The following is a 14133-nucleotide window of genomic DNA, read 5'->3' on the forward strand; positions in this document are numbered from 1 at the left end:
CTGAATAAAATGCATTGTAAGTTAAAAAATGCTGAACAAAATCTAGCCCACTTTTCCAGAGTACTTATATTATTTTTTTAAAGTTGCTTTGACACAGGTTATGAAATAGCTTAGACTAGTGATTCCTGAACTGTGAAACTCAAAGCATCCTAAGGTGGTAAAAAAAATCAGCTTGCATTAAAATATTAACAATAAAGTTTCCACCTGTACTTTTCCTAACATTACATTTGTTTGTGTTTAGTGTTTTACCCATTAGAAACTGTATGTAAGACTACACTTTAGGCCTTCACTCTCAGAACTACAGTTTTAACATTATTAACATTAGTTTCATTGGCCCTAGAGTAAAACCCTGTGGAATACCACAAGATACGCTACATCATCTAGTCACCAACAGTTCACAACAGTTTCTGCATTACAATTAATAGCTAAATAAAATAGTAAACACTCTAGTTCACTGCTTGGCACGCTTGTTGTTTTCCTCTGACTAAATCCTTGATGGCTAAGTAGGAATACTGTATTAACCTAAAACAATAATCGAACAACTTACCATACTAACTTACACACTGCAAAAGCAGGCAAGACCCACAAAACAGGTGAAGAACAACTTTCAAAATATTTGAAGATCTGAAAATTGTATGTGTGTGGGTTACACATCTAATGTATGGTGTAGAAGCATGTGTGTGGTACATACAGTTCTGGAATAAAATAAGAGACCACTTTAGTTTCTAAATTAGTTTTTTCTAATTTTGCTATTTCTAGGTATATGTTTGAGTAAAATAAACATTGTTGTTTTATCCTATAAACTTTGGACAACATTTCTCAGAAATTCCATTAAGAAATGGCTAAAATAACAAAAAAAAAGATGCAAAGCTTTCAGACCTCAAATAATGCAAAGTAAACACGTCAGAAATCGAAGTTATAAGAATTCAGAAATTAACATAATCACAGTTTTCATGCATCTTGGCATGTTCGCCTCCACCAGTCTTACACACTGCTTTTGGAAAACTTTATGCCACTGCTGGTGCAAAATTTCAAGCAGTTCAGCTTGGTTTGATGGCTTGTGATCATCCATCTTCCTCTTGATTATATTCTAGAGGTTTTCAATTAGGTAAAATCATAGAAACTCATCATTTTTAAGTGGTCTCTTTTTTTGCAGAGCTTTTTACCTGTGAAATGGAATTTTAGTTTGGTCATTGGTGGTATCTGGTCTAAAAAGTTTGAGAATCTCTTAGGCTTAGACAATACATACTTTCCCATAAGCTGCAGTGAATAGCTGGATGAGGAATGTTGTGGCTGTTTGGTCAGTCAGTGTGCAACAGGTTAGCACTGGGTGAAAGTGTAGAGACCCAGTGGCTCTTTCTGTCTGTGTATGTGTGTGTGTAGTAGTACAGCATTGCGAGCTCCCTGCTTCAGTCACACAAAAGCCTTTTGTCGTTTTTGCTATGTAATGCTTGAGCGACGTCGCCAAGAGCCAAACAGAGCAGTGGCTTACTTTCTTTCTTTCTTTTTTCCCCTCTTTCTCTCTCAGGAGGAGAGAGGAAAAGAGAGGAGGGAGGAGGGCTTTCTCTCTCTCAGCCCTCTAAACATCCCCCGGCCTCTGAAAAAGGGGCTGGGCTTTCTACTAGCACTGGATGCCCGGGCTAATCGTCCATGCATTCCGCTCATAGCGCTCTGCACGGCGAAAACACGCCGCTTTTCAGCGAGCTGAACATGATATGTTGGCAGAAAGTAGAAAGAGAGAGTGCCCACCGTACTGTCGGACTCGCCCCTGTTTTTATCGTAACTTTTTTCGTGAATGTAACGAGTAGGAACCGGCTCGAGTAGAGTTTTAATGAAGTCCGAGTCTGTGGACGCTGAGTGGAGCCTGCAGAGGAGCTGCTGGACTGAGTGAAGGAGGTAAATGGCTGGGGGTTTGTGCACACTGGTGGTTTTGGGGAGGGAGTTTGGGTTATGTTGTTTAATGCTACTAAATTTCTGGATTTGCAAGTAAGTTAAACTTAAAAAAAAAAAAAAACTTTTAATATGGAATGGCTTTTCTTCCAGGAGCTCAAAGTTGAGTGCAGTAGGTAATTTAACTGGCTTGGTTTTGTTTCATACTGGGCAAGAAAGTGGTCCCAGGAGGGCAGCATATTTGGCCTACATGTTAAAAATGAATGAATGATGACTGTTGCTTGATGATGAATATAGCATATGTTTGACTCCTTTACTAGCACACTTTATAATGCTGCTATAGTCCACTGTGATTGTGACCAGAACCAAACTTTATACAAAACTGTCATTAGGACTGCATGATGTTGGAAACTGTACTGTAAAATATAAAATGTATACAACTCTTTAAAAAAAATATGAGACGACTTCAGTTTCTCTGATTTTGCTATTTATAGGTATATGTTTGAGGTATAGGTATATGTAGGACAACAGTTCTCCCAAATTCCTAATAGAAATATTGTCATTTAGAGCATTTATTTGCAGAAAATGAAAAATGACTATAATAACAAAAATATGCAGAACTTTCAGACCTCAAATAATGCAAAGAAAACAAGTTCATATTCATAAAGGTTTTGGGGTTCAGAAATCAATATTTGGTGGAAAAACCCTAGTTTTTAATGTATCTTGGCATGTTCTCCTCCACCAGTCTTACACACTTTTGGCTACCAATGCTGGTACAAAATTTCAAGCAGTTTAGCTTGGTTTGATAAATGTGATGATCTATCATCCTTTTGATTATATTCCAGCGGTTTCAATTTAGTAAAATCAAGAAAAACATCATTAAGTGGTTTCTTATTTTTTTCCTGAGCTGTATGTTAAAAAGAATCCTGCAAAATATTTCACCAGAAATCAATGAATTAATTAGGACTTGGAGAAATGGGCATGATATGCATTTCACAGTATGTTTCAACAGTGTTGTTAATATGATATAATTGCATTGTCAATATTGACTATGTAAAAGACACTCAAAAACTGCAGTAAATGCCCACAACCTACGTCTGTGCCTACAAATTAAAGAAAAATAAATGCATCAATTAATTTAATCGACCTTTTAACTACCATCAACAGTGATAGATGCTGTAAATAATGTATTTTACAATATTGGAAAAGTGTTGAATAACTGTATCAACAAAACCTTTTCTATCAAAATATAGATTGATGTCTACTTCCAAACTGTGATTATATTTGTATTGCACTCTGTGTAGATTGGAATTAAATCATTAAATAAACAATATTGGTATGGTATAATGCAGATAGTGTGAATTATATTTTCATATCAAGCAAGTTGTAGCTTGTTGTAGCATGTGTATGGTTTAATTTGCCTTGTTTGACAGTGCACATTCACAATGTGACTATTGTGCATTTGCACATTTTTGATGATTCGCATCCCTGGCTTCTTTCCATAAACCTCCTCTCTGCTGATCAACTTCCCCAATCTGCTGAGTTTTTTTTTTTCTCCTACTCATGATTTCTTACAGTTCTTGCCTGATTATAAATAATTTGGTTTGTGTAACTTTTATCCAGGCCACTGGATTTGAGCATAAGCAGTTAAATGGGCAGATAGATATTCAGTAGATCTTCTGATAAAGGGATATGTGTTCAATAATTAACAGGGCCTCAGAGGGAATGAGTGGGGCTTCTGCTGACGGATGTCACCATTGCTCTTCTGAGGAATGCTGTTGGGGTGGGTGGGTGAGTGGTTGAGTGTGTGTGGGGGGGGGGGGGGTGGCTGCGCAAGGCAGAGCTGAATGACACGCACCGTTACATAGGGCAGGAATGCAGTCATGTGTTATTGGAAATCAAAGCAAGAGATTAAGTTATGAGGAATGTTCAGCAGGCCCGGGTGCTTCTCTTTATTAGGTGAAGGTAATGAAAGCTCTTAACGGCTCCAAACAGTGGGGCACTGCTGCTACTTTTATGATGCTTTTATTGAGTGGGTTTCCTATCAGTTCAGTTCCTCATTTTAACTGTAAGTTTGGCTTTGTTTACTGTATTCTCCTACTGGTTACCACACACTTTTAATGAAAAGCAAAGGTGCCTAAGGCGCTTTTGGTTGTAAGGCTTTAATTTAGACTGGGGAAATTTAGAACCTTCAATCAATTTAAGCTTGTCCCTTTTAAAACATGCGACTTTATATAGTCTTGTGACTTTCCTGCATCAAGAGATGTAACATGGTGGAGAACACTGAGCCAACTAAGTATCTAGAACTAGGCTTGTCACAAGCATTATGTTATTAATTTTTAATATAGTATATGGCCATAATCCTAATTACAATTTTTTGTTTTACAAAAGTTTTGCTGACCTAGATATTGTCCGTTGTGTTTGCTTAGTGAGATTAGGCTGAGTTAAAATGAACAAGCTGCTATGTGATTTGTTAAAACATGTTTCATTAATTTAGGATATTCAAATGTCTGAGCAATTCTTAATATTAAAAAGTTTACTGCTCTTTGAAAGGTTGTCATTGCATTATGTATTACTGGCATAATATGGTCTTGACATATGACAATATTGTTTATTGTAGTTATTTCTGGGGCCTCATATTGACAAAATTTATGTTGTGGCAGACCTAACTTAAGCAGCTTGTACCAAAAAGAATGCAGCGTCTATCATTCATTAAAATAATAATTCATAAATTGTAATCATACTAATTAAGATTGTGGACAATGTGACAAACAAATAATGTGTCCTGATACTCACAGAATTTCACAATGCATATGTTTTGCAATATTTTGACAGACAAAGTGGTCCAGTTGTGCCAGATTATGTTAAAACTTGCACTCAAAGAGGTGTAACAGAGTTTTGTTCAGATTTTGATTCAAGGAATCTAGTTAAACTCAATTATCTCTTGATTCTTAGAGTGAATAGTTAAAATTGCATTGTTTGTTACAATAATAACTATCACAATAATTAAATAATTATGTTTCACACCTCTGCATCAAATATGTGGAGTCTTTTACAGGCCTGCCCATTGAAAGGCTCTTTTGGGAGCTAAAAGTGCTTCTTTTCTGGCACTGATGCAAAGAACCCTTTTTGGCACCTTTTCTTTTAAGAGTGTGGTTGCCATGGGTCAAAGTACGGCTCAAGGCACAATCAGGAGAAACCTACAGCTTTATAATCTGGACGCGCTGCAGCCGGACTGTCTCTTCCTTCTTCCTGTCGTCGGAACAGTGCATGAAGTGAGCTGGGGCTTTGTTTAGTTGTAGAGGTAGTGAATGTCCGCCAGAAAAGTGCCTAGCGGTATTGACTCACAGTGCAGGAATGTCAGCTCTCTCTCTCTCTCTCTCTCTCTCTCTCTCTCGTTTTTTTTTTCTCTCTCTCCATCTTTCTTTCCATCTCTCCTCTTCCTCTAACCCCCACCCCCTGCTCTTTCTTTCTCTCTCTCTCTCTCTCTCTCTCTCTCTCTTTTGCGGGAGGCCAAAGTTCTGCCTGCTGACTCAGCCTAGAAATCACCCGATTGCCTCTGTTTTTTTCTCTCCTCTGAGCGGTTGCAACACCAAAAGCCTATACTCTCTCTATTTAAGTTTTACAATGAGGCTGTGTTTTAGGGAGACGTGCTGTAGACCAGAGTGAAGGCCATCTGAAAGTATTGCAGTGATTGAACTAGGCTCTGTCTTACAAAATCTGTGAACACATGAAGGCTACATGTTTCCCAAATTATGCTAATTGAAAAAGTAGTTGCACCCAGAAGGAAAAAAATTAAAGTAATGAAACTTTGTGGGTAGTCATGCCAAACTGTCATGCGGAGACCTGCTGTTGTTGTGGTGAAGACAACCAACAAATCTGTGAAAGGAGGCACTGTGGTCAGCACCAAGTTCAATGGTTTGTTGTCACTTATCGTGTGTCCAGAAGACCTGTTGTAATTGAGTGGGATGCAATTTTGTACGATGCAAGAGCACTTTTGGTCTTCATTACAGGCATGTTTTACATTTATCAAAAATGTAATGTTACATTGTCCATACAACTGTGTTGTAAACACTGCACGTTTACAACACGGAGAGAAAGCGGAGAGAGGGCTCATGGAAATACACAGTAGTCTAGTGCTAGTCGGCTCTAAAACTCTATGGCCCATATTCAGTGTGAACGAGTAGCAAGGGGCTTCTATGAGTGGCACATTTTCAGGTAGCGCGGGAAAGATGGAACACTAGTCTAGTTACCAACTGAGGTATAGCTTATTTTTTATTTCTCACTGAACAGCTCTGTACAGTACAACTAGCCACAGCACTGGAAAAACGTACTCTATCTCTCCCTCCGTATATATGTGTATGCATGTGTCCTCCTTAATTAGTTTAACCTGGTAATACGGCTGCAACGATTAGTCAATATAGACGACAATGTCGATTATTTAAAACCAGTACTGCATTACACAAAGTGCTGGGGGAAAAAAGCGCAAGACTTAGTTTGTGTCTCCAAAAGTGCCCAAACACAACAGATAACATATTAAGTCACTAAATAACAGTAATGTTTATGTTTGAACAACATTCAGATATTTAAATGCCATTTAAACCTCATCTTCTGCTGTTTCTGTTGTTTTTAGAGATGGCAGAAATAATCTTTGACTAATCCGCTAATCAAAAAAATAATCGTCAGATTAGTCGACTACCAAAATAATCATTAGTTGCAGCCCTACCTGGTAAGTCAGTATATGGCTACAAATATCAAGAGTTATAATACTAAGCTACTTGGCCATTATTTTTAAAGATTTACAGGAAATATGCATCACTTTTTTTTTTTTTTAACTATGCATAGATTAAAACTTATTAAACTATATTTTTTAACATAATTTTGTAAAACCTTAAGGGGCAACTTGGATGTGTTCTTTTAGTACTGCATTGATCGTACTAAATAATCGGATGGGGACTCAGTATCAGTATCAAAAGATTTGGGCTTTGACTTGGGGCCAAAAAATGTGATCAGATCCCTAGATATCGGTCTAAATTTTTTTAATGGTAACTGTTATCTTACACTTCCTTTTGGGTGCAACTATTTTTGCAACTATTTCTTTGATGAGGAATGTATTTAACATTACTCAGATCTGCTCCAGTCAGAGCCAAAGAATCTCCGGATTTGACCCTAATGTCACTGACACTGAAATCACCTCTCTGCTGTGCGAAAGTCTTTGTTGCTGTCTTCCGACACGAAGCTTTGTCTTCTGAAAGGAAAGGAACTGTATAAAGATAGTGTGCACTACCAGCCTTCTTGCCCGCAAGCTTTAGTAACCCAACGCCTCCTAAAGAGCCATGTGGCTCAGCGCACGCCTGCTCAACCTCAGGCAGTACAGACAGACACATCTGCGGTGGAATGTGTCACCGTGTTTCAGACACAATCACACGGGTGAGGTTCAGCATCATTCACGTAGACCCATGAAAGACAGCATTAATCACGTCTCGGCCAGGATGTGTCACTGCTGGGCGGGTTTCAGGACACAAACTAAGTCTGGTTGTGAAGCATGCTGCTTTTCCTTTGTTTTTTTTACTGGTGAAGAATGGAGAAGTGTGTGTGTGTGATATTACACATTAACTAACTTTTAACTTTGCAGGATTGCTGCACCGCGTATCCTGAATTAGTTTGGACCATAGACTGTATATAAAGATGGACGCCGTGTCGCCGTTCCCATTCATTCAATGAAAATGAAGCCAAAATCTTCCGCCATTTTGGCGATTCTGAGACCAGAGTCTGCGCAGTAGAGTCCAGAGGAGGGAGAAAGACTGTGGAGATCTCCTACTCATTTAAATAACCCCGCCCCTGAGGGCTGCCTTGCGGTCACAGGCTGTAGAGCGGAGCGGAGCGGAGCTGACGGTCTGTTATTGGTCCCGCCCATAACCAGCCCTTTTACAATAACCACACCTGTTTTGAATAGAGCTGAATAACGTTTTAAAAAACGAACTCTGTGAGAATATAAAAATTTGACAATATAAGCAGAGGTTACACTAGCTGCTGCATTTAAATAATGGAGGTAGAATTACAGCATATTAAAAAAAAACGTGATTAAAAGTTGTCTGTTTTGCCATTGAAACCTATGGGGGTGGGTGGGGTTACACAGCTTTCTGCAGCCGAACAGCAGGGGGCGCCCGACCTGTGGTGGCTTCACTTTTGAGAGACGATGCTCTGTCCAGCTATATACAGTCTATGGTTTGGACCATTGGTTGTGCACATCTTTTAGAAATTAATGTGTCTACACTAAAAGTGTAGTTAGTACACACTAAACCACTAGGGCTGGTGCCCCCAGAGTGGGCTGGATCTGTTGGTGTGTTTTGTCCAGCAGTCATCAGATGCCTGAGCTGCCCTCTAGTGAAAGCATCCAGTAACACGTGTAGCACACAGGCAAATTTGTAAAAAGTTATGCCAGTTGTCTACTTGAGCACATGGACAGACAGCAAGTATGTCAAGTTTTTTTGGTAAGAATGTGATCTGAGCTCTATCTGATCAGCTATTAGGTGTACAAGTTTAAGTTTGCACAAACATCGAGAGTGCGCCTTACAATCCGGTGTGCTTTATGTATGAATTCTACCAGTCAGGTATTAAGGAGCAGTAATGCCACTCCGCTGAAATACAGCTTTGTAAAGGAGTCTTAGTAAAGTATCTCCAGCACAGAGGCTGAAGCAGTATTAGCATTAGCCGCTTACCACAGCGCTAGCTCACAGTTGTGTATATCGGACTGTAGCCTGTGTGTTTACACTGTTAAACCAAGGAGTCTGTAAAATACGCTACTACAACTCTTAATGCACTTGTCCTAAACACAGAATTTTTTCCTGTATTTACTTTCTTGCTTGCGCCCAGACAGGTCTGACCAATAATCGTTTGCATGATGCATTTTCCTTCACTTTCTTAGATTTTCCCTTCGTGAAAATAAAGCGAACCAAATTCAAAAACGTACAAGCTTGTCAAAGTTTTTTGTATGTTGTATGCATTTGGCTGAAACATAAACTTCTTAACAACTCTAAATATGGACTGTAGATTTATTTGTATGCCTTGGTGTTCATAACATAAAAAAACTAGTTAGGATTGCAAAACAAGTAATGAATGATTGTTCATGTGAATTAAGATGTTTTCACACGTGAAAGGCCGGACAAAGTCTTGTTTTTTATATTGTATAAATTTAGTACGATTAGTTTTGGTGTGACACTGCGGTTTATCGAGCCCATGAACGTTGGTATGTCTTGTCATCATTAATTTGAGTGTTGCATTGGTCTATACTTTACACTGATTGGCTTTACACTGAGGGGCTTGCGTCTTTGATTTGATGGGCCGTTCCAGGTGTTGTGTCTGATTGTAAGTGGATTTATGTATTTTGCTATCGGACTAATTGGAGGCAGACACATTTGACTACTAAGTGTAAATGCATGTGTCTTAAATATAATTAGGATAAAATGCATATGCTAGTTACAATGGGCAGGTGGACAGCTGAAAACAAGGTATTGGAAAGATGGATGTGTTTACACAGTTGTAATATAAGTCAAATCATCATTGGATTCGGTTTGTTTTTTACATTTGCATTTTTGTATGGCATGGCCTCATTCATATCCAAGTGACCAGGTGTAAACGCTGTCTAGATGTTTTACTTTATTAATGCAATGAAGTTTTGCCTCATACAGTGTAATATTTGGAGAAATATCGTAGTATTCAGTTTTATAGATATAATCCAGCACAACCTAAAACATAAACTGTGTGAAAAGATTTCTGAGCGTGTTTGCGGTCGTAAAGACTAACATACCTTCCTCTCTGTCAGAGTGACCCAGCCAAAAGCCAAGTGTATCAGTTGATGCTTTCCTTGTTTGTGGTTTTGCTATAGTTCTTGGAGTGAGGGTGTGTTGTAGTAAAGCAAAGTGCATCAACCTGACCTTACTGTAAACCTTACTGTACACACCACTGTGTTTAAAGGCATGCTAATGAGGCAGTATTGCACATCTGTGTCATACTCAGTGTTAATTATAATTTTAGTCATAAATTCTGCTTTCAGAGGGAAGAGGGTACGAATTGAGAGAGAGAAAGAAAAGGACAAAACGAAAGACGAAGAGAAATAAACTTGTGCACAGCTTCAGTGATAGAGATGAAGCAGCAATCTCATCTCTCCACCACATGCTTTCCATTAAGGCTTTGGATGGAGAGAGTGGGTGGGAGGAGGAGGAGGAGGGGGGTGGGGAGAAGGGGGCTAAGAGGCAGCGAGGGGGGAAAAGTCTGTGTTTCCGAATACTTGGGCCTGTATCAGGAACTTGCGGGGGGAGAAAACCACATTATAGCGAGCTTGTTGGAGTTAGGGAATGAAGGGAGAAAAGAAATGGAGGGAGTTATTTGGTTACTCATACTGGATTTTTCTCTTCACCATAATGGTGCGCAGCTTTACAGAGTTTATTATTCTGTGGTTCTTCTCGACAACGACATCTAATAGACTATATACTCTGACCGTTTCTAAGAACTTATAAGCGACTGTTGTCAAGTCATTTTACTGAAAACATTTGCAAAATATTTTTTACTGGTTGCATTTTTTAAGACAGTAACTTCAACCCAAGGATGCCATGCAGATCATATTCAGCAAATATGCAGATTCAGCATTATAGTAGCCCAAAGCCACAACAGTAAATACAGCACTAGCTGAAATGTTCCTGCCCCAAGTCCTGTCCTCTGCTCTTTCTCAGCAGAGACTTTCCATCAAGTCCCTCGCATGTTTACTGGAACACAATCCCCTGAAATCAATCACGGCCAACGCTGGAAGGTGGATTACGGTGGAGAAGACGTAGAGCAATGAACATGGAAATAAAGAGCGAGAGAAAGAGAGCAGATGTGTCAAAGTTTCTTGGCCTACTTCTTTTCCAGTCTGGCAGTGTGAGAATCTCCCCAAGCTGAGCAGGGCGTAATGGACACCGAGGGATTCTGCGCTTTACACTTTCTCCACGCTCTCAGTGCCAGACCTTTCCAGATTGGAATGCTGCATTTCCTGCTTTGTTCCTGCCATGTGTTTCTCAGTTTCCCCTTCTCTCCACACTATCTATCCCCATCTCTTTCCTTCCGCAGCTCTCACACTATTATTTTAAACTTTTAATCAGAGTGCATTTTCTTTCCCTTCTTTTTTTTCTTCCTCTTTTTTCCATCTAATTTTTTTTGGTCTGTCCTCAGTCACATTTTCAGCTTTTTAAAATCTTGCTTATTTACAGTTGGTTACTACACACTAGTACTGTAAGGCACAGACACATTTTTGAAAGCTTTCTGCTGTATATGCATATTTAAACCCCCATTAGCTTCTCTACCTTGCTGGGCCACTGGCCTTGTTTACGCACAGCTAATGTGGTATTATCATTGATGTGTTAGCCTAACTCAGCATTGCTCCTGCTATGGCTATGAAGCCATTAGCACCGCAACCTCACCTAGCATTCCTTCCTTAACTATTTTTTTTATTTTATTTTTTTTAACTCAAATAAACAGGATATATTTTGGCCCTGACCTCTCTATGGTTGAAATTTCATTGACCATTCCATGCAGCTGTTGATGTTCGCCAGTTAGTCCTAATATTGTACCAGATGTGAGTAGCTCCTCACTTTTTATTTTAGGCAAGGAATAGTCATGATTCCCCTTTTTTATTGCTACAAAAAACTCTTCCATTTTATTTTTTGATTTCAGTTCGCTTTTCTTTATGACTTTCTCATGACTTCCGAGTAATACTTCTCTCCCTCCTTAGGGTTGCATCTATCGAAACTCTTCTCTGGGTCTCCTCCCATAACAATATTCAGTCAGTGTTTTTATGACCTACAAAAAGCATAAAAGTATTCGGAGTGTGTTAGAGAGCTCTCTGGAGTTCATTAATCCTTTGGAAGGCCTCACTGATGCTCCACTGTTATGTAAACAGTGCCTGTGAAAGGTGGGGGTGGCGGTTCTGCTATCAAAAAGTTTCTCTCCGCCTCAGCAGAGGCTCCATGAGGTCACACACATCTTCAATCCCTCTCTCCCAGAGTTCTGGTTTCAAGCTGCTGCGTCAGGACATGAGGCCTTCTGGAATGTGCCCCTACTGCTCTTTAACGTTAAGCATTTCTACCGTTGGTGCCAGAGGCGAAGTGCATTGTTTCACCTACTGTACGGGAAAAGGAGAAATAGGACAATAGCGTGGAAAATCCTGGTGAGAAGAGAGATAAACAGAACTGGAGGAATGTGTTCTTGAAACCTCCCTCATTGAGTTACATGTGCAGAATGAGTGGAAAATTTTAGGACAATAGGCATCCGTTGTTGACTTTAGGAGATGGCTACGCCTCAGTTGAATATGGGATTTTCTCAAATCCTGGTCTTTTGGCAGGAATACAGCAAATATTTGTAGAGACAGTTAAAGTGAATATAGGTTTGTGTGGACAAAATGGTGTATATTTGATGGAAACAGTTGTGATTTGAGTGGATAAGAAGGGATTCGCACAGCTTACTGGGTTGTTTTGTTTCTTGGGAGTTAACACTGCTGTTTTGTTTTTGTAAACCAAGCGTCAGTAGATTTGTAATACTCCTTTGCTAGCAAGGTATTGTTAAACTTTCTTATTAACTAAAAATAAATTTTTATTTATTTTTAACTGTACTGTTTTCTGATTTTTTATTATTTCTTTCATATTTATTTTTATTTTATTATCTATGACGTTTTCGCAGTATTAGCACTCTAAATGTGTGCTTCATTGCTTAATTTGTTCCCATAATAATAGATAGAGTGCAAATGTTATGGTATAAAAACATGCTTGTGTAATTGTTTCATCAATATCCAACCATCAACTTTCAACCACCTAGGATACCATAGTAATTGCTTAACAACCACCTATCAACACCTTAGAAACCACATTATAGGCAACATTATGGCCACTGACTTAAATACCTTATGCACCACCTTGCCCCACTGTAGCACACATACGAGGACCACTTTGTAACTCAACAGCAACCACCTAACGTACCACAGCAACCAACTGGGGTAAGATAGCATCACTCTAGCAAACATCTAGCAATTCAATTGCAACCACTTGGGATACCATAGAAACCACTTTATAACCACCTAGCAAATCCATAGCAACCACATTATAGTTAGCACCAGGAAAACCATAGCAACAACATAGCAACACAACCGCAACCCCTTGGAAAAACCATGGCAGTGATCTACCAAGCACTTTGCAACTTAATAGTAGCCATCTGAGATCCAGCAGAACCCATCAAGCAACACCATAGCAACCACCTAGCAACTGGGTCAGCTAATATGACTTAAGCTTCTCAGTCATTCAGACATGTTGGTGTATATCTAAAGTTACACAATTGACCAAAGTGACGAGTCGATGCACTGCAAGACCTCATGACTGTAATGTATTATTGAATATTTTTAGAAGTGGATTTAGTGACCAAACGAACATGTGCAAAGCTTAGTAATACCTCAGAATCTCAGTCATCATGATAACAGCATTCATAGCATTTGAGAGAGCCAGTAGTGTTGGTTTCTGCTTAATATGCTTAAACTTCATTCAGTTGATCTGAGGCACAACAGAGCTCTAGTCTGTGTCTCAGGATCATGGATAAACCGCAGTCTCTCTGAGTGATTATGTCAGGAAGGAACTGTAATGTCAGGTGATGTTACTCAGGGACCGATTGACTTGGTGCCAGCTCCAGAACTGCACTGAGTCTGCGCTGGGCTGCATTCCTGACGTATTACTAGAATAAACACTGTCTGCGTGGGGGTCCTGGGAAACTTGTGCATGAAGGGTAAATATTTACTCAACTTTGAGCTCCATTCAGAACGTACCAAACTGTCGCTGAATCCAGGTTATAGTTTGAGTATTTGGAGTGTACTTTCTCGGTGTAGCCACTAGAAATTTGAAGTAACTGGACAGTTTGAATGGGATAGTCATCTTGTTGTGACCAAACCTGGGTTTGCATTAGCTTTAAAAAACAATTCATACCAGCAATATTTGATCCGGATAAAACAGACTGGTTTGTTTTCACCCTTGGTGTAGTTTGTTTCGACAGGTGTGAATATAGTAATCACACTCGGGTGTGACTCAAAACAGCCACACCTGCGAGATTGGATGGTCTCTGTCTGGTCCCAAACAAATGGATTGGATTGCTCATTTTGAGCTAAATGGCTGTTTTGTTGCAGTTTAATGACATATATTACCCAGATAATTACTACAGCTATGATCAAAT

The 14133-nt window shown here is 39.3% G+C and overlaps 1 protein-coding gene across 5 annotated transcripts in view; it reads left to right on the forward strand.

Moving 5' to 3' along the window:
• amot (angiomotin) overlaps positions 1-14133 on the forward strand; it is a 50541-nt gene that overhangs the window by 5105 nt on the left and 31303 nt on the right. The window contains exon 1 of one of the 5 annotated variants that reach the window (XM_007244461.4): positions 1547-1896. The exons of the other annotated variants lie outside the window; for them this stretch is intronic. The gene's annotated coding sequence lies outside the window, so the exon portion shown is untranslated. Of the gene's footprint in view, positions 1-1546; positions 1897-14133 lie in introns of those variants that run through there. 5 annotated transcript variants of the gene reach the window in all.

The sequence above is a fragment of the Astyanax mexicanus genome, chromosome 17 (assembly GCF_023375975.1).
Source record: "Astyanax mexicanus isolate ESR-SI-001 chromosome 17, AstMex3_surface, whole genome shotgun sequence".
NCBI lineage: Eukaryota > Metazoa > Chordata > Actinopteri > Characiformes > Acestrorhamphidae > Astyanax > Astyanax mexicanus.